At 45.3% G+C, this 21,918-nt stretch overlaps 1 pseudogene; it reads left to right on the top strand.

Annotated features, from left to right (window-relative positions):
- Positions 1–20,742: 20,742 nt before the first annotated feature.
- LOC138481669 (small nuclear ribonucleoprotein Sm D3 pseudogene) lies at positions 20,743–21,217 on the top strand (annotated as a pseudogene).
- Positions 21,218–21,918: the final 701 nt, after the last annotated feature.

Below are 21,918 nucleotides of genomic sequence, written 5' to 3' on the forward strand. Positions count from 1 at the left end.
ATCTCTGCACCAATCTTAAAACACCCTCGCCCCGAACTCCCCTACATCGTGGAAACTGATGCTTCAAGCCTTGCCATGGGGGCAGTTCTATCACAAAAGGACCCGGTAACCAATCAGTTGCATCCCGTGGCATTTTGGTCCCGCAAATTCTCGCCTCCTGAAATCAATTACACGATTACTGACAAGGAACTTCTGGCTATCAAGTCTGCCTTTAAGGCTTGGCGGCATTATCTGCTGGGGGCCCGACACACCGTTACTGTGATTACGGATCACCGAAACCTGCAATATTTGAAAACCGCAAAAGCCCAATCCTCTAGACAACTCCGTTGGGCATTATTCTTTGCCGAGTTTGACTTCATAATTACCTATCGACCTGGTACAAAAAACGGTAAAGCTGATGCCCTTTCTCGGATGGGAGTGGAAGAACACTTGATCAACCCTAAACCTGTACCAATCATTCCCGAACAAAGAATTCTGGGTGTAATCGCCACAGAATCCATAGAGGAAGTTAAGGATAAAGCCAGGCAACTTGTAACTCCAGCAGACATACAGAATTGGCATCTGCAGGGAAAGGACTTTGCAGTAAAGGACAACTTATTGTATTTCCAAGAACGATTATACCTACCCAGCACAGATTTACAGAAAAAAGTAATCTCTTGTTATCACGATTCTTTAATGGAAGGACATCCCGGTATGGCCAAGACCTCAGAAAAGATCAAGCGCTACTTCTGGTGGCTGTCTTGGAAAAAAGATATCAGAGACTTTATAATGTCCTGTGGAGTATGCGCCCAAAACAAGAGTCAAAAGGAAAGACCAGCAGGCCTCTTACGCCCTATTGACATCCCACCTCGCCCTTGGCATACGCTTTCTATGGACTTCATCACCGATCTACCTCCATGCTCCGGATACAATACGATTCTAGTAATCGTGGACTTATTCTCCAAGATGGCGCATTTCATTCCGCTCAAAGGCTTGCCAACAGCAGCAACTCTGGCCCGAGAAGTTCTCGAAAACATCGTCCGACTGCACGGTTTTCCTTCGGTTCTAATTTCGGATCGAGGTAGTCAATTTATTTCTCATTTTTGGCGAAGTTGCTGTCGGTCGGCTCAAATTGATGTGAGACTATCGACCAGTCACCACCCTCAGACCGACGGACAAACCGAGAGGACCAATCAAACTCTGGAACAGTATTTACGCTGCATGCTGCAACAAACTGAAAAAACTTGGAAAGACATCCTTTGGATAGCCGAATATGCCTACAATAACTCTGTCCATTCGGGAACTGGGAAAACCCCGTTTTTTCTTTTGTACGGCAGTCACCCTCGAACCTCGGAGTTGGATCCCCTCCAAGATCTTGAAACACCAGCAGTAGACTTCCTGCATTCTACAATCACCCAAGCCTTTAAGGAAGCTGTTTCTCACCTTCAAAGGGCTAAAGAACAATACAAGAAAGGAGCAGATCAACATCGGAAGGAAGCCCCTCAATATCAAGTAGGGGATCAAGTCTGGTTATCCACCAAATATCTACCTCTAAAAGGGCCATGCACATTCAACCCAAGATACCTTGGTCCCTATTCCATCACTACCATAGTAAACCCAGTAGCGGTCAAGTTGGACTTGCCCCCGCACATGAAGATACATCCGGTCTTCCACGTCTCTCTATTAAAACCCGTGCAACCTCAAACCCGACTAACCAAATCTCCAAAACCTATCCTAGTTGATGGAGAACTCGAGTTTGAAGTCAAAAGCATTCTGGACTCCAAGATCTCCAAATCTAAACTATTCTACCTAATTGACTGGAAAGGTTACGGCCCCCAAGAGAGATCCTGGGAACCTGCTGAATATGTCCACGCTCCTCGCCTAATCAAAAGATTTCACCGAACATTTCCTGACAAGCCAAAACCCCCGGAGAAGCCCGGTTTGGGAGGGGCCTTGAGGGGGGTTACTGTCATGATCTCTGCTTCCAAAAGGTCAGGGTTTTCCCAACTCCCTTGGAAGCAGATCCATAACCCAGGTTCCGAGTGCCAACCAGTCCCAAATGGGACCTTTTGGACCCAGTCCTGGCGCCAGTGGCACCAGGCTCATAAATATGCCCAGTCCCAGCACTGGAAGCGCCGGGCTCATAATGCTTGGGTGGACTTACCTGCAGCAGACCATGCTGCTTACTTGCCTGCCAGTTGAGTCTCTGATCCTCTTCTGTTTGGAACTACTTTTCCTGTTGGGTGGGGCAGGAGCCACTCCCTAGATTCAGAACACTGGAACTCTTCTGGAAAGCAGGAACTCTTTTCTTACCTAGGCGTGGCTGTGGAAGGAGACACCTAAGCACTACTGGAGGCTATTTAAACCACACCCGATGGATGAATCTTGCTTTGCGTTATTCTGCATCCTCAGCAGCAGAACGCTCATCGTGTCTTCTGCATCTGATCCTGGGCCTAAGGAAAAAGGCTTACCATTCTGAATCCAGTCTTCAGCAACACCTATAAAGACAAGAAAGAACAGGTTAGCATTACGGTCTTCAGTGACAGCTCTTCACTTACCTGGTCCATCGGCTGTCACCAACGCCTCGCGCTGCATTCCGGCATCTGAAAGACAAAGGCTTACCTACTCTTCGTGCGCTCCGGAGGTCTTCACACTGCATTCCGGCATCTGAAAGGCAAAAGCTTACCAACTCCTCGCACGCTCCGGAGGCCTTCGGCGCTGCATCCCGCATCTGAAAGACAAAACAAGGTGCGTTTAAAGACATTGGGGAACTTTAATACTCACGTGCCATTACTCCTTTCCACATCTAACCCAGTGGGTATTCCGGCACCCTGCAGCCGCCCCGAACTTGTACCTGCAAAATAAAAAGACAGTTAGAGCGCATCGTGAAGCAGGCAACAAGCGCTTACTTACGTGCTTCCAGGTGCTTCTATTCATCACACGGGCTCCATCTTCAACTCACTTCAGCCCACCATCCGCCATCGCCGGAACCCTGCAAAACAAGAGACATCATTACTAAAGACTTTAAAGACATTAGAATTACTCGAAACTTACCGTTTGTGCAGTAAACGACGGACAGCAGTCCTCTGAAGTCAAGAGGCCTGCTCCCCTTATCCAGTGAAGAAACTGGTTACAGCACCCTGCCTCGAGGCAGATGGAGAGCACGGCGTTCACTTACCTAAGGTGAGAGCGTTAACCTTTGGGGTTCTACAGGAGAAGAGAAAGGGAAGAAGAGAGAGACATTCAATAACCCAGTTCATTAATCCCACATTTTCTATCTGCAGACATCTTACCCTTCGAGCCGGACATACAGTGCACAGAGGTCCAGCCCAAAGAGCCAGCCGTGTGTTACACATCACCTTTGAAGATACGGTATACGCCCAGTCAAGACCGGCGCCTCTACGGGAATCAGGTGAGCGTTACACTCTAGCTGTGAAACCCACTCAGACTGATACAGGGTTCTTATTTCTCCCCTGGGCTGGTCCCAGGAACAGTAGCTATCCCTTCTCTGGTAATATCCCGGATTGGGAAGATTTGGGTACCCGTCCACCCTTGGCCTCCCCTCTCCCGGATTAGTTTGTCTGGGCTCAGAAAATTGGGCAAAGAAGGATGGATGATTTTGGGGTTGAAAGTTTTGTGGATACCTGGGAAAACGTTCTGTCCAGGATTTGGGGAGTTTCTGCCCTCCTGGGGGAAATTAGGAGGGAAGTCCCCTGGGTTAGGTGCCTGGTTGGATCCCCCCCTTGTGCTGGAGGAGTCCACACCTAACCCAGGATGGGTCTGTTCCCCTTGTAGTGGGGACTTACATAGTCAGGGGAGTGAGGGATCCCATTTGTGGGACTACCTCCCTGGCTCCCTGTCTGTGACTGGCCCGATGGTCTTCTGGGCTTGGAGTTATTCTGCTGTGCAGGTGGGTTTTTAGGCCCCCCCATCTCCAAATGTAAAATGGGGGCAACCTTTACCTCTGCCACCTTAGCAGCAGCAGGGGGGCTGGTTGTTTTGGGACTGTTTTGGGTATTCTTGTTGTCTATGGGCTTTTGCACCTCATAGATCCGGGTGGCCTGTTCTATGACCCAGTCTAGTGCTCTTTTCTCGTGAAAATCTCTCACTAGCTGGGTCATGATGTATTTTGGTAGAGCGTGGAAAAAAGTATTAACAAGTTCTCGGCTGTCCGTGCGCACCCTTCTGGTAGTCTGCGCAAAGGCACGCTTTAACTCCTGCACAAATTCTTGTGGGGCCTGAGCCCCCCCCACAAGTTGTAGGCTGCCTTGCGAGCCTCTTGGGGATTTCTGTGTACAGAAAAATGCTTCAAGATGGCCGCCCTATAGGTGGACCATCTAGAATGATTTGGTCCTCCAGCCCTGCAAAGAAACTGGAGTATTCTGGTGAGAATGTCCATTTCACGCACTGTATGCAGCTACTACTGTCTTTGAAATGGAAATTTTCCATCATCTGCTCAAAGAGCTCTAAGTGCTGAATATTTGGAGTTCTTATGATAAGGCGTGATCATTGCCTTGATTTGTTTTAAGGGGTCCTTAAGCAAGGCCCTTTTTGCCTTATTGGCCTTCTTGGTTCAGGTAACCCTGGCCCATTCCTCCTCTGACTCAGAGGCACTGCTCCCAGAGGTGCCCGTCTGATCTTCCAGGTTCTCCCGGATTCTGCGAGCCTGGGAATGGCTGGCAGAATGTGGGGACCTAGTCTCCTGTGTTCTGGGGCACTCAGAGGAGTCTTCTGATTCTTCCTTGCTCCCAGGATTTGATGGGTAGCCCCCCCCACTGTCCTAGCTGGGCAGAGGTTTTCAAGATGCCCTTGGTGGGCCTACCCTCCTCGAGTTCCCCACTAAACTTCACTGTACTTGGGTACCCATATCCAGGTGCCCGCCCATCCATTCCTGGGAGGTACTGGCCTATGAGCCCCATACTTCTGACTGGATAGTAATCTGCCATCCCCATGGCCCTGGGCTCATGTGCGCCAGTGGACATGGGGGTGGCAGAGTCCAAGGACTGGGAGAGATGAAGGCCTCTGGTACTAGGGTTCCTGAGGTTATGCTAATGTGTTTCCCTTTACCAGCGAACCTCATCTCTATCAGCCCCTGCTCCCTGTTGCCATGCAAGAACCTGAGCTTTCTGTTCCTCAATCAAGGCCTTATTAGTCTCTATCAGACTCTCTTGCATGGCTACCTGCCTGTGGAGCTTGTCATTATTCTCACAGAGAGCCTTATTTTCTCTCTGTGCTTCCTGGGTTGCTTTTAAATACTGGGCCAGTCTTTGCTGCAGGAGAGTTACCTCCTGAGTCCCGTCCCTACTGGCCTGCTCCTTTCTTGCCAGAGCATCTTCCACCCTCCTGGTGTGCTCTAACAATCTATCATGCTCTTTTTGGAGGTCACCCAGTCCCTGGAGGGCCAGGTGATTTTCTTCCAGTTTCCCTTTTAAGTGACAGACTTCCTTGCCTAAGGTGTCTCTTTCCTGAGCAAGAGCCTGCCTCTGTGCCACCATGTCATCCCTCTGTCTTTGAAGGGCACCAGCTTTCTGGTGCTCATCATCAAACTCTGCCTGGGTGTCCAGGTCTTTCAAAATCCATGTATTGCTCTCTTCTTTTTCTCTATCTAATTGGCTTTGCAGGGTGGCTACCTGCTTTGTGCATGCCTGTTGAAATCTATCTGTTGTTCCAGCTTTTTCTGGCTCTGCAGTAGGGAGTCCAAACTTTCTTGGTACTCCTTCTGCAAGGCCAGAATTCTGGTTTCCTGGTCTGCCTTTTCCTGCTGTAGGATACCCATGTCCTCTTTTGTTTTAACTATATACTGCCTGCTTTCATTTTCTGACCCCTGTCTTTTCTGCAGCCTCTGCTCAGAAGAGTCCAGATCAGATTGGGCCTTTTCCAATGCCATCAGTTGCCTACTTGCCAGATCTTGGCCTTCAGCATATTTGTCCTGTATGGCTCTCATAGATAAATATAAATATGCCGCTATCTTGGCAATCTTATTTTGCTCATCCTTGGCCTTAGGGGCCATATATAGTTCACTCAGGGCCACATGTAAGGGACCCTGGTCTTGCCATGTATCTAACCCAGTTGCAGTGATCTGTTGTGTGATTGCCTGCAACCACACCTTCTGGTCCTGCTCAGTCCACTCCCCTCTCACAAATAACTTATGTAAAAGGTGTTCTCTAGCTATCTTGATGTCTACTAATGTCGCCATTTTGGAAATATTGATTTGCTTCCTGACTTACAGAAGTTTTTTATTTTATTTTGCAAAACAGACTATTTCCTTAGAGCGTTCCCTTTTTAGGGGTGTTTTTACAGTGTAACACAGCATGTTAGCCCAACAGGATTTATGTATCCTGTCAGTTAGCACACTGTATTAAGCTGCACAAGTGGTAGCTCTAATCCAGAAATCCCGGACAAGCACCCAATCTGTAAGTGATTTCAATCCAGCACTCCCACTAAGTCAATGCCTACGATGGGATGCCCAATGGAAATCCTTATTTATATCTTTTTAGGTCAAATGTTTGTTTAATTCTGGATGATGTACCCTTATATAACGCCCCTCTATTTGAATTCCCCCGGTCTCACTGAACCGAGAAATAGGTTTTTTTGCAAATTAAAAGATTTATTTGAAGAATTGAACAATATATAGATTATACTTTCATGAATATGAATAATATCTGAATATCACACTTATGAATATGAATAATGATCATCAATGGGTGATATTACAATGTCAACAATGTCTTTAATCAATTGGGAGTACGAATAGGAAGGATCATGTAGCAGAGAATACTTTGTATGGTTTCAAGAAAATGCAATGATAGGAAGAAATGCAACACAGAAATAAACTTGATATGAATTCAACCAAAGACAATATAATCACTCTTTCCCCCCGTTGTTACTCACTCCCCCCAATATGCAATATGATTGATTGATTGATTGGTTTATTTATTTATAGAGCGCTTTACACCAAGGCGCTGAATGAAGATATGAAATGAGGGCACACAGGTATCAGGAATAACAATCAATGCAGTTCAATCCCAATTCCCCCCAGCAAGCTTAGAGAGAACAGGAATGCTTTAAAAACAAGTTAAAATGCTTTTGAATGTGATTTGAAATGAATGGGAAAATGCTAAAAAGGATTTTAATTCACTAAATGGGATTCAGAACTAGTGAAAGTTGCTTTGGATTGGTTCAGGTCAACATTAGCAATGATTGTAGAATGATAAGCAGATGGAAAAAGAAATTCAGAAGTTGAAAGCAAGAAATAACTATTTTACATGGAGTGAAATTGGGGCAAATTCACAGCAACTTTTCCGCATGCGTGAAACGCAATTGCGGAAAAACTATAAGGAATTGGAATGTCTTGGGTTCATTTGAAAGCTGAGGATGTTAACTTCAAAATGACAGCGCACAGATGATTATCGCTACAATTATCACAGACTATATAATGAGAAGAATTCAGGATGGACACACGATTCTATAATGCAGTTCTGGATAGGTTGAAATGGATTGAATAGGATTACTATGAACTAAGAGGTGAAGATGGACAGTTCTAGACTAAATACTCACTCCTATGGCTTTGGAATGGAATGGGCCCGTCAAAGATCTGGTCAAGGGTTTGGACTTCACTCGCCACCGGACAGGTCTCAGGCACTGGGTTCTGCTCTCAGCAAGGCCCTCTGGTCTGCACAGCCTCTTGGACTGGATCTGACGGGTTGGTTCTGGGTACAGCTCTGCTCTATGGGTCTGGATCTTGGTTCTAGCATGAGGTTCTTAGCAAGAACAGCAAAACAGCTCAGCCAGGATGTTGGATTTTGTGGTGTCCCTTGGAAGTTTAGAGGTTAAAATCAGGTTTGCAAGATTTTTAAAGGCCTGCTGAAAAGGGTTCCGCTTTTTGGATTAGGCCTCTGCTTCAGGGTTCTAGATTCTGGTTCTAGAGTCTGGATCTGGAGTCTGGTTCTTCCTGCAAGGTTCTTCGCCAGGGGATCAGTTGATGAGTGAAAAAGTGTGTATGGGTCCTCAACAGTCCCTATTTATCCATTTCCAAAGTGGGTGGGGAGGCTGATTGTCTATGCCCAACCCTCTAAAGATCTGATAGGTCAGAGAATTCCCTGTCCCCTGATTTGAGAAAGGAACAGTGTGTCATCATGTGTCAGAGTGATGCTGCCATTTACAACCTAGGGAAGAACCTCCCCTTTGCTTTTACATAGAAAATCTATTTTTCCCCAAAAAAACATATTTCCCATATGCACAACTTGTTCATAAGACATATTTACATGATAGATTAATTAAGGCACGTCTCTGTTCAAGTCCCATGTTCCTACGAGTTTCGGTTCACAAATGACCGTTTTTTCGCGCTTTTGATTGGTTACACATTTTCAGATCTTTACAATTATTTACATATACATGCACATACCATCTGGTCATACTTCTGTAATTTTTCACGTTCCTAGCACAACCACAATGGCCACAATATTAAAAACATTTGTGGTTCAGTCTCAGAACATCGCACAGATTCCAGATTAGTTTTAAACTGTGAGCGAATTTTTCATTTTAATAATATCTAAATTTCATATTTTTGTCAGTTTGGTGCAATATTTTAGAAGTATTTTCCTTAAACATATATTTAATCCAATTTCAAATCCACATTTTCAGTCTGGCCCGCCTCCAAGGTCTTGGCTGAGTCATAGAGTCACAAGGCCTCCGCCCTGCCAAGTCAGCTTCTATTGACGCCCCAAATTAGCATCTCCATTCAGCTCAAGGGAGCCCTTTGTCTGCACTCAGAGCAACAGGCCAGGGTGTCCCTCCCAGTTCCTTTTCACACCAGCCTGCCAGTTTCTTAGCAGAGCACAGGAGAACAGGTTCCTTTGTTTAGGGCGGAGGTGTGGAATGTGTTTGAAGCCCAGTGTTGGAAACTTTAACTTTTAAACCCAATGTCTGAAATTGACTTGTCTTAAAATATAACGTACATTTTTAACAAATACATCAACCAATTTCTTACTTCAAGCTTTTTTAGAATATAGTTTTGAATTGTATCCACCTCTTAGGCTTCTGATAGCAAGTCTTTCTTTGGCATAGTTTGAGTTCAATTTACAACTTTACACATGATAAGTTTTAAATCGCTGACAGAGGTGAGTAACGGTACTACACCCATTTTTGACAGATTTCTTCCAGCTCAACCATCCTCAAAAGTAGACTTTGTTCAGATAATATATATTTCTGTGGACATTATATTTATGTCGATTCTCGAAGTAGAATGATGTTCACCACCCAACAAGGAGGTTGGATCTTTTTTGGGTGGTTTGTGAGCCATGATTTTTGCAAATTTGACAGCCCGGGAAAAACAGATTTTTAAAACAGCTCTGTGTTTCTTTTGCAATGATTTTGCTCTGTGGGCAGCCAAATGATGGGTTTTGGCAGTGTCTCCTGTGATACCACTGACATAGACAAAAGTGGATGGTGGCCTATTGTTCAGATTTTCACTGCGCGCTTTCTGGTGATTTTTAGCGAGCAGCATGCTTTCCGGCGGCCATTCTGATGTTTCTGCTGCATGCAATGCACAGTAATGGTGCAGGGCCTGGACTAGTGGGTTGAAACATCCCACAGGGTTCTCGGAGACGTCATCATACCGCGTGCCAGCATATGGTCACGTGCACTGTCTGGAAGGTCCGCAATGAAGTCAGATATTCGTAGATGTTATGGTTAAGTTGCACTAATAAATACCTATGAAATTCAATGAAAAACTTTGTTAATGGGACGTTATGGTTAAGTTGCACTAATAAAAACCTATGAAATTCAATGAAAAAACTTTGTTAAGGGGATGTTATGGTTAAGTTGCACTAATGAAAAACCTATAAAATTTAGTGAAAAACTTTGTTAAAGGGACATTATGGTCACAAGTAAAACCGAAAACCCCCTGAAATTCGCCACTTATGGTAAACTAAGCAGCCATAGCTCGTGCCACCACCGTGCACTGCTAAGAATAACACCCGTGACATCAAAGATGACATCACAGATATGATTGTTGACATCACTAATGGCATCACATGTCTAGCCCCTTCTTTTTTTGTTCACTGACATATCTAGGCCAGGTGTGTTTATTCACTGACAGTCAAAAACGTAAAATTCAAAAGGTATTACATTTGTAGACGTTGCTATTCTCACATGTTCTTACAGTACTTTCCTTAGAATTCAATCACATATTATGATGCACATACATAGGGGAAGAAGCAGGCCTGAAACACAGAAATCATTACTATGTGTAAAGATAATCATGTTGGTTATACACAGTGGCTCATGATACTGCCTCTTGTTTACTTACTTTACTCTCCCTGTATAAGCCCCATATTTGTATACATTGTGGTCTCTTAATGTTTTGTGTGTAGTAGTACAAGCATGTAGTAAGTGATGTGAAGTGGGAGAATGGGACAAAAGACTCCCCCCAATCTCCTCGCGCCCCTGGCCTAGAGGATCGCGACCCAGACACCCGCCACGAGATGAATTTCCCTACCTACCAGACGACCAAATACCCTGGTACAGGAACATATGGATGTGCGCATCAGCCTGCCCACCAGCCTGCCCTGCTCAAGCCGACACCTGCGGCATGGATGAACTCGACTAAACCTTTCAACAGTAAATAAACACATTGTTAGAGATGCCACGACGACCTAGCCAACTGTCAGAACACCCGTGCAACCATGGGCACTGGACACCCCCACACCAATCCACACGAAGAACATATTCAGTGCTACGACGTAGGTGATGGACACACTCACTGACGCGCATCTTTATTATTTTTCACATAGGGTTTTCAAAATGCAGAAACGCAAGACGCACAAAGCACTTATCTAAAATGCTTGCTAACGCTTCTCCTAACCCTTGCATTGTGATGAAAATACAACAAAGACATGATACTGGATATGAAGCAATGAGATACTGCAACTTAAAGTGCCTTGCATTAAACATCCCCACCTATGCACCAGGCCCAAGAAGGCCACAAGCAAGAGCCTCCACGAACATTGAACGAGCAAGAGTACAATTGCTGACCCTGCAGAATGAGCCCAGCGAGAACTGACAGCCAAGGGGGCAATGTTACAACTTGCATGCCACAAGCCGAAGCCAAGGTCACACCTGCAAACTAAGCCAGACACACAGTGGAAAATACAACATTAAATGTGCAGAATTCTGCCTCAACCACGGTCTCTCCTCACGTGACCAAGCCAACAGTTAGTAACACAACAACAGCCACAGACATATTCACTACCGCAACAACAGGTAGCAATATCACAACAACCTGAAGTGCAGCAAGTACAGCAGCCCACTCAAATTCAAGACCATAAGGTAACCTCTACCAATACACAGCTACAGCAAACACAACTGGGAAGGGTGACGGTCCTGGGACACAACCCTTACACAGGAAGTGGTCAATCATTATACCCACAATAGGACAGCCCACAGACGTCCTTGGTGTGTCCCATCCTGTCGATAACACCTAATAGTGCGGAGTAACCACGCATAGAGGTAACGATAGATGACAAAAAATTATCATTCCTTGTTGACACTGGGGCAACCCGGTCTTGCATAAGGGAAGGTAAATTTAAGATGTCAGGTGAGGCCATGAACACCCAAGGATTCTCTGGGGCTAGGGGGTTGGTTCCCTTTACTGATAACATCCCCTTATCGATAGGGGATTATGACATGTCCGTCCCGCTTTTATATTCAAGGGACTCGCCAGTAAACATACTTGGGAGAGACATAATGAGCAGGTTGAATATGACAATCTCCTTCACGGAGAACGGCATAATTTGTTCCACCCCTGGAATAAACATGCTCACTGCACGGCAAATTATGCAAACATACTGTGGGCAGACAGTGATTAGGGCCGAGCCAGTAGACGGCAAACTGTTCCAGTATGGAACAGACATGGCATTCGCATGGATGCCAGGAATAGAAGGGAAGATCTGGAGGAGGCCAACAGCCTATCTGTTCAGACCAGAAACACCAGCCAATGAACCAGAAGGAAAGGTGATTTCAGTGAGCATGGAGAACATTATAGCGACTGCTGATTACATCGCAGTACATGCCCAAGACTGGGAAGGAAGAGCATGGAGGGCAGTGATAGCACTAGCTGAAGGATGCAGGCTCACCCAGGTGTCAGACGAGGAGCTCTTTTCAGAAGAGAAGGAAGAGGGTGAAATGGTATTTATGATGAGTGTAGATATATGGCTAAGAGTGACATACAAACAAGTGGCACAGAAAATTGCAATGGCACTTGAAGCACCCACATCCACCCCAGTTCCTTTTTTTGAGGAGGATATGGCAAAAGTTCCAACATCATTGTGGACTACTAGTCCCTATGACGTGGGGTGCATAAAAAGTATCGGGGGAGTAAGAATAAAACTGAAAAAGGTGCAATACTCCCTAGAGTGAAGCAATACCCACTATCAAAAGAGGCTGATGAGGGCATATATGAAACAATAACGGCCCTTATAAATAATGGCATATTGGTACCATCAGAATCACCATGTAACACAGCCGTATATCCAGTGCGCAAAGCTAAAGGAGGGTCTTGGCGTTTCATCCAGGACCTCAGGCCCTTGAACAACATAGTGGAAGCAGAATACCCCATAACAGCAAACCCGGCCACAATATTGTATGGAATTCTAGCAGGGGCAGCACGATTTACAGTGATTGACCTCAAAAATGCCTTTTTCTCAATACCCCTGCATCCAGATTCACAGGATCTGACAAGCTTCACGTACAGAAATACAAAATGGAAACACACCAGGTTGCCACAAGGGTAATGCGAGTCACCCTCAATTTTCAACAGAGTAATACAGATGGACTTGGGAAACATTGAATTGGAAAGTACAGTGTTGCAATATGTTGACGACATAATAATTTGCAGCACAAGCGAAAAAAGATGCAGGGAGGACTCATTGAAGATGCTGACAATATTGGCTGAAAAGGGTTACAAGGTAGACAAAGAAAAGTTACAGTACTGTCAGGAACAGGTATTATACATTGGTCAGCTGATATCCCAACACGGAAGAAAGATTGCACCACAAAGAGCACAGGCTATATCAAACACGCCATTGCCACAAACAGTGAGGGAGCTGCAGCAGTTCCTGGGATTGTGCAACTACTGTAGAGCATGGGCATTTGATTACAGCTCATACATAGGACCCCTACTTGAAGCATTGAGAGAAGCTAACAAAGAGGAGAAAAAATTGGGGTGGACAATGGAAATGAAAGAGGCCTTTGACGAATTGAAACACGCAATATCAACTGCTCCGGTACTGGCCACCCCAGATTATGAACGACAATTCTTTATATTTTCACATTGCGACTCAGCAGTAATGAAAGCAGTGTTGGCTCAAAAAACAAGCATGGGATACAAGCCAGTAGCATTTTACAGCGGTCACCTGGACCCTGTTATGTTAGGTCATTTCCCTTGCGAACAAGGCCTCGCCGCAGATGCCTTCGCGGTAGAGAAATCATCATCTATTACAATGGGGTGCCCAACCACACTATTTGTGGAGCATGCACTATTTGCAATATTGAACAAGCCTAAGTCCACTCTAACCACACAGAGGGCGACAGGTTATGAGATCATCTTATCTAGACCAGAACTATCCATTGTTAGATCCTGCACAGTTAATCCTGCAAGGTTTATAGCGGAAGTCATTGAGGAAGGTGACTATGCTCATGATTGTACGCAGACTACTGAAATGTACTCATGTACTAGAAAAGTTGAAGAGGATGCGCTAAATGGAGGAGAGCTGTTGTTCATTGATGGGTCATCGACAATAGACCAGAGTGATGGGATAAGGAGAACTGGGGCAGCAGTTGTAAAAATGACAGAGGACTTGGTGTGTGTGGCGGTGAAATGTGTACAGTTACCACAACATTATTCTGCTCAAGCAGCAGAATTGGTTGCACTGATCTTGGCGTTGAGGAAAGCTTTGACAAAAGAGTTACTATATATTCTCATAGCGCATATGTCACGTCTACTGTCCACTCGGGGTTGACAAAATAGCAGAGAAGGGGGTTTAGGAGAGCTGACAGCGCCCCAGTGCAACATGCTCTCTTATTAGCCGAGTTAATTGAAGTAATAAATAATCCCCAAGAACTAGCTTTGGTTAAATGTCCCGCACACACTAATGGAGAAGATCATATCTCAAAAGGGAATGAAGCAGCAGACGCACATGCGAAGGATGCTGCTTATTTTGGTGAGATCTGGAACCCCCCAGAGTCAGAGAGAGGGAGGGGGATAGCTAAAGAGATGTTGATGAAAGAAGGGTACACCCACCTCCCAGCCACACAAATAATGGAGTTACAAGCGGCTGCACCAATGGCAGAAAAAGAAATATGGGTAAAAAGAGGATGTACAATGTCGCCAACTGACGCACTATGGCGTCAGGGTAACACTGGAAAGATGGTAATGCCATTGGCACTATTGAACACCGCCCTGAGCCAGCTCCATCACCCAGCTCATACAGGGAAGGAAGTTATTGCAGCACGAATTAGGGAAGACTGGTTCTGCCCCGAGTTAAATTCTCATGTAACAAATTTTATCAGCAATTGCCTCACATGTCAACAGTTTACGGCCGGTCACACGCTGCAAGTGATAAAAGGTACTATACCCCGGCCAGAGGGACCCTTCCTGCACATTCATATTGATTACGTTGACATGAGCAACGTATGTCAAGGAAATAGGTATATGATTGTAGTAGTATGCCCATTCTCCAGGTGGATTGAGGCAGGACCCTGTTCACATCCGGATGCGTTCAGAGCAGCTAAATTCCTAGTGAGGGAGGTTTTTCCCAGGTGGGGAGTGTGCGAAGTACTGCGGTCAGATAACGTCCCGCATTTCGCTAATGAAATGTTTCAGCACATCACATCCTTACTGAACATCAAGCATAAATTTGCGTGTGCATATCACGCACAGGCCAACGGTATATGCGAACGCATGAATGGCCTATTGAAGGAGGCAATCGCAAAGATACAGCAAACAACAAAGAAGAGTTGGTTGTATTGCCTTCCGCTAGCTCTATTTGAGCTAAGGAATAGACCAGGCTCCGACCACCACCTCACTCCTCACGAGGTGGTGACCGGATGTCAAATGCGCCTTCCTCTAACGCCAACATCAAGAGCATTCACAGACTATGAAAACACTGCAACTGTTCTTGGTGATGAAATGTACCAATATGTGTCTTCTTTGATTACTAGTGTAGTGTTTGTGTCTCAACAGCTCGAGCGCACGCGGGGCGGGTCTAAGAGTTATCAACAAGAAGACGCGGACAAAGAATTGGAAAAGGAAAAACTGTGCAAAATTGCTAAAGGTGACCACGTGCTACTCCGCAATTCCAATAGAAAGTGGAACAGCCCACGCTTCACTGGTCCCCACCTGGTAGAGGAGGTATCTATGAGAGCAGTAAAGTTGCAGGATAAGCGTGCTTGGAATCACCTACACGACGTAAAGATCTGCAAACTCCAGACCCGCCCTAGCGTCACAGACAGGGCCATTGGAAGAGCAGCGAAAGCGTCACCTACAGAGAAAGAGACGTCTACCACAGCTGGCGGCCTCAGTGTCTCCATACCCTGCCACCCCGCAGAATCCCCAGAGACAAGTACTGAAATAGACACTGGTGATTTGCATACCGCCCATCCCATGGTCACAAGATCAAAGAGTAAACAGACTTCCACCAGTTGAGCCCCAGACCCTCTGCCCACAAACCCCCTGCCCACTACAGCCACCACCCAATTGAAGGACATTGTTTTGCACATATACACATGTAAACACTTGTATGTTTTCTTTTTCTTTCTTGCACATGCAGGTACCATGTGTTATTGTATTGCTAAGAAAATAGGTAACTAACAGCGTACATTGCCCAGGAGTAGATGCTACCCTCAGATGACAATTACCCTGAAGCCCTATCACACCAATTTGTATATCACATAAAAAGGCCAAAGTACCTAAAAAGAAGGAGGGTACGTGTTTACTATACCACATTTATCTTGGCCATAGAACAATAAATGCCCCATCTTCACCAGCACTTACCTGCTCTAAGAGACAGATTGCTTAGATTGGCGTGGGAGCAGCTCTTCGCCTGGGCACTGAACGACTACCTGATAGGGAGGGCTTGATAACAACAACTAACAAAATAACAAGCGTATTGAGAATTTTCAGGCGGGCAACTTTAACGTCGAAAGAATAAGCTGCCGGACTGCAGCAAGGTAAGAGTAAATGCTGGTGAGAATAGCTTTTGTAATAAAAATGATAGGGGTTTTGGTGATCACTGGTTTTTGGCTGCCTCTGGATGGCAGATAAGTTATGCTATCAATAGTTTGGCTGACCCAAACCTAACGTACCCCTACCCACGGCTGCAACAGGTGTAACGTCAGGTGGTACTAGCAACCCTCCACATAAGGGAAGTAGAGTTAAACGCAGCACATACTCAGATAATAAAGGCATTGATAATTACATAACAGACTCAGCACACGTCTCGAACAACATGTGGTACCAGCACATGACCCAAATAGGTAAGCAGACAACAGAATACAGCTGCTATGTCTGCTCATTGATCCCATACGCCATGAGCACTTCTCGAACATTCGTTGCCACAGAAATAGATGATAAGACGGCACGATGTATAATATACCTGGCACTATTCCAAACGAGAGGGCGATTTCAAGGGACGGTGGTGAGACTGGTGTGGAAAACGCGAGACACATATCCATACGAAAACAACTTCCTCAAGTCTTATTTGAGTTACCACAAGAGCAGTTTGCATGCTGAAGCATTCAGATACATGACAAGTGGTCCTGAAAAGGGAGAAACGAAGAAAGTAACACTACAATACCTACCATGTGACTGGTACGCCACAGAAGTTCCTGGTACACAAGGCTGTTGGGAAAGACCACTGGTAACAATAACGGGGAAGGTATACATGAACAATAAATGGGACATAGGAGTGGTTGGCAGCAACATAGTAACAAGAGAAAATATTACCACCATTGATGAACACAATAACAGATGTTGGACGATTTGGGGCAAGTACGTACCCATGCTGACATGGATGGAAAAGGATGAAGACCCAATGAGCATACTGCCGCTGTCTGCACCTAAGCTATGCTACCAACATAGAGGAGAAGTGGACGTGGGATACAACACCAACTGTGCCAGCGTGTTAGAGCTACCAGAGGGGGGAGCAGGAACAGCAGTATTAATGGACCACTACTGGGCCTGCGGAAACAAAGCATACCACACACTGCCCCTCTATGGAACAGGTATATGCACAATGGTACACATTAATGTACCATCACTAGTGGTGCCCCAGAAACATGTGAACATGGCAAACTTCCCCAAAATGGATGAAGGAAAAAAGAGGAAGAAGAGATCTGTACAATCTCAGAGGGGGTCAGACAACGAAAACAACAACAACAATAATGTCCTGAATAGAAAAAAGAGACAAGGAGAACCTCTGACAGGAAATTACCTATGGGGAAGGTCGGAAACAGCACTCACTTCAATCTCACCAGAACACAGACTATTCAGCAGAGCAGCAATGTTTTTCTAGTCAATAATACACCCTGGACTACAATCTTATGCAAATGCAAAATGGCTCCAGATAACCCGATGGGAGCTGATGATGACAATTCATTCTACAGTAAATGGATTCAACGCAATAAAAGAGGAACTGCGAGCAGTGAGGATGGTAGCACTACAGAACAGATATGTATTAGATCTCCTTACAGCAATGGAAGGAGGAGTTTGCGCAAAGATAGGACAATCATGCTGCACATTTATTCCTGCTAACGATGCCGACAATGGTACACTCACCGAAGCAGTATCACAACTGGCCCAGATGCACTCCACAATGATGGAAGAAAGTAAAGGAGTAAAGAAGGATGACATCTGGTTTTCATTGTTATGGTCATGGATGCCATCATGGCTGTCAGACAGGCTGAAGATTATAGTTGGATGTATAATACTGGCTGGAGCTGCATTGATTATAATAAGGTTCTGGAAGGCCCGGAAGGCACGTACTACAGACGAAATGATCGAAATGGTTGGTATGCACCCCTTGATGCCAACTGATGATGGCCAGCATACAGACACAATAATAAAGGAAAGAGAACAACTGCGCAAACAGATCATCACCAACCACCTGGACCCGCCATCCGTGAAGCTCGAAAACCCAAGAAACCCAAGAAGCTACATCGGGAAATGGGTATACTGCACACCGGGAGGAAGTTGTGTATATATGTATTGGTCATTCGAGGACCATGTCAACCACTATGGACACCTGGGAGGAGTAACTAAAATATGGAGAGTAAGAGGAGATAAGGAAAAGGATATGTTTGTGGTCGACAAGTCGACCAGAGGGGGGACTGAAGTGGGAGAATGGGACAAAAGACTCCCCCCAATCTCCTCGCGCCCCTGGCCTAGAGGATCGCGACCCAGACACCCGCCACGAGATGAATTTGCCTACATACCAGACGACCAAATACCCTGGTACAGGAACATACAGATGTGCCCATCAGCCTGCCCACCAGCCTGCCCTGCTCAAGCCGACACCTGCGGCATGGATGAACTCGACTAAACCTTTCAACAGTAAATAAACACATCGTTAGAGATGCCACAACGACCTAGCCAACTGTTAGAACACCCGTGCAACCATGGGCACTGGACACCCCCACACCAATCCACACGAAGAACATATTCAGTACTATGACGTAGGTGATGGACACACTCACTGACGCGCATCTTTATTATTTTTCACATAGGGTTTTCAAAATGCAGAAACGCAAGACGCACAAAGCACTCATCTAAAATGCTTGCTGACACTTCTCCTAACCCTTGCATTGTGATGAAAATACAACGAAGACATGATACTGGATATGAAGCAATGAGATACCGCAACTTAAAGTGCCGTGCATTAAACATTCCCACCTATGCACCAGGCCCAAGTAGGCCACAAGCAAGAGCCTCCACGAACATTGAACGAGCAAGAGTACAATTGCTGACCCTGCAGAATGAGCCCAGCGAGAACTGACAGCCAAGGGGGCAATGTTACAACTCGCATGCCACAAGCCGAAGCCAAGGTCACACCTGCAAACTAAGCCAGACACACAGTGGAAAATACAACATTAAATGTGCAGAATTCTGCCTCAACCACGGTCTCTCCTCACGTGACCAAGCCGAACCTGACAGGGTGCCAGACCCAGGAGGGAGAAGTCGCCTAGGTCCCACGTTTGAGACACAGGCTGCAACAATGAAATGACCCAATGGACACCTACAGCGGTGGGAATAGTCTGCTTTCAGGCATATGAGCAAATCCACGCATTGTCTGCACAAACACATAGTTACATATTGTTGCAAATGACAGGTACACCGCGAGCTGTGAACAACGATGGTCCCAGGCTGGGGGGCTTGCGAGTGGACCAATCAGAACATGGGGCACTCATCACTGACGCCATTAACATTAGCCAATCATTAGGGGTCTTCGTGTAACAATTTTCATGTATCTAATAGAAGGGACAAGCCAAGTATACCACCTGACTGACCCTTAACCACTAACAGCGTTCTCTATACGTATGTTATACTAACCCTACCACTCGAGGAACCAATCCAGAGTGGCGATAGGTTTTTGCTAACTTTCCCAGGTGACGCAAGTAGCGCGTCATACTGAGGCAAAAAGGGGCCTGCGAGCCCCACGAATTTCGAGAGTCAGGATGGACGCGTACGATCCTAGACCCATCCCTGCCGTTACTCAATAAACAGCAGAACCACCTTGCTTCTTGTGTGTATCTCATACTCATTTTTGGGATACGCGGGAGGAGTTGGGGCCCTCCCAGCCCGGAGGTCCGCGGAAGGCTCAGCCGACCCCGGGAGAAACCCCCCGACAGATGCATTATTACCTACTTAGTATATGTTTCACAGTATGCAAAAGTGTGATACAGAAGCATTCACCGTTTTACTATCCAACATGGGAAAATTAGAAATATTACATCTCTATGGTGTATGCTGCAGCCAATGCCTATGTTTCTGTATGAATAGGTTCCTGTTCTAGAAACAACACTGCAATGGAATTTTCTTTGGAACAATACATTGTATAATCAAGTATGTAGTTCATCACACATCTTCAGATGAGCCCTGACACTTTTTTGCCAACATTACATTCACATGTGATTCACATTACATTCACATTAAATGCACATGTGATGTCATCGATCATATCTGTGATGTCATGGGTGCTATTCTTAGCAGTGCATGGTGGTGGCCCGAGTTATGGTTGCTTAGCTCACCATAACTGGCACATTTCAGGGGTTTTTCGGTTTTACTTGTAACCATAACGTCCCTTTAACAACGTTTTTTCACTGAATTTGATAGGTTTTTAGTAGCGCAACTTAACCATAACGTCCCTTTAACAAAGTTTTGTCATTGAATCTTTATATATATATATATATATATATTATAGTGCGGCGATAGCCGCCCTATAGTTAGGGTGAGTCGGAGACGCATAGGCACCCCTCAAAATTCAATTTTTAATCACCTTTCAGGTGGGGTGTGACTAGGAGGATGGTGGGTGAGGTGACTTGTGTGGAAAGTAAGTCGCCTACATCGAGTTGCCCGTCTTTTGTTTCTCATACCCACAGGCATTAACCGGAAGTTCCCTTCGGCTTGTTGCATTCTGTAACAACGCCATTAGATTGTAGAGCTGGAGCCATGCCATGGAGAACAGAGAATCATAGAGGACGGAATTAAAACCACACCGCCGCAACAATGTCTAATGGTGTTCCTATCAAAGTGCTGCATGAAGCAGAGGGCCATGTCATAACATGCAAGACCAATACAGGGGATGTTTATCATGGTAAACTGATTGAGGCAGAGGATAACAAGAATTGGCAGATGTCCAACATTATAGTGACCTAGAGAGCTGGAAGAGTGGCACAGCTTGAGCAGATCTACATTAGAGGCAGCAAAATCCGTTTCCTAATTCTCCCGGACATGTTGAAAAATGCACCCATTTTAAAAAGCATGAAGAACAAAAACCGCGGTTCTGGTGCTGGGTGAGGAAAGGCAGCTATCCTCAAAGCTCAAGTGGCACCACATGGAAGAGGCCAGAGAATGGGAATAGGAAACATTTTCCAGAAGAGGCTATGAGCTTTTACTGAATTGAGACTTTTTATATATAAATTGCTAGGTTTTTTAATTTGTTAAATACTTCTTTGACTGGGGAAGAGTAACATTTTTTTCCAGAAACGTGCAACTTTTGTAATTCATTACCTTTTTTTTTTCTGAAGTTCTGTGAGCGTGTCACAGGATTTGCATTGAATAACCTTTCATTCGAGTAACGGATTTGGCTGAAATTTCGAAAGTGATTAAAAGACTGCGCCCCACCCCAGACTGCAGAGTTGTGTAAGGATTCATTAAAAAATGAAAAAGATATTAAGCGTCAAAGTTGTTCTTTTTTTTTTACAAAAGTGCAGCCTACTTCCTATTCATTTTCCCATAGACAAAAAGGAACAATTCATGACAAAGCGCACAGCCTCAACCGCTGGACAGATTTGGACCAGGTCTGAAACAACTTGGGCACAAAGTGTTGACTCGCAATCCTTTTGTGGTTTGGGGCTATTCCGTGCAGTGGTTATTTTAAAATTTGACAGAGAAGAGGGTGCCCCCTTTCCCACAAAAATGATAGTTATATCTCCCATGGTGCATTGCAGGATCATGGTTTTCAGAAATGAAACAAGCACCGTCTTGTTTTTCTATCGATGTGAGAGATATTCAAGGCTATAGTCGAGGTTATGGGTAAACTAAACGCAGTAAAAAGCTATTTGCAGGTCACAAAACATACAAATGTCATCAGGGTGAAGGTGGGGGATGGTGAGAGGGCACTGAGTGAAATTTAGGAGTTGGAGGGGGCGTAGGGACCGAGTTTG

This window comes from Ambystoma mexicanum, chromosome 5p (genome assembly GCF_040938575.1).
Source record: "Ambystoma mexicanum isolate Mex_15411 chromosome 5p, UKY_AmexF1_1, whole genome shotgun sequence".
NCBI lineage: Eukaryota > Metazoa > Chordata > Amphibia > Caudata > Ambystomatidae > Ambystoma > Ambystoma mexicanum.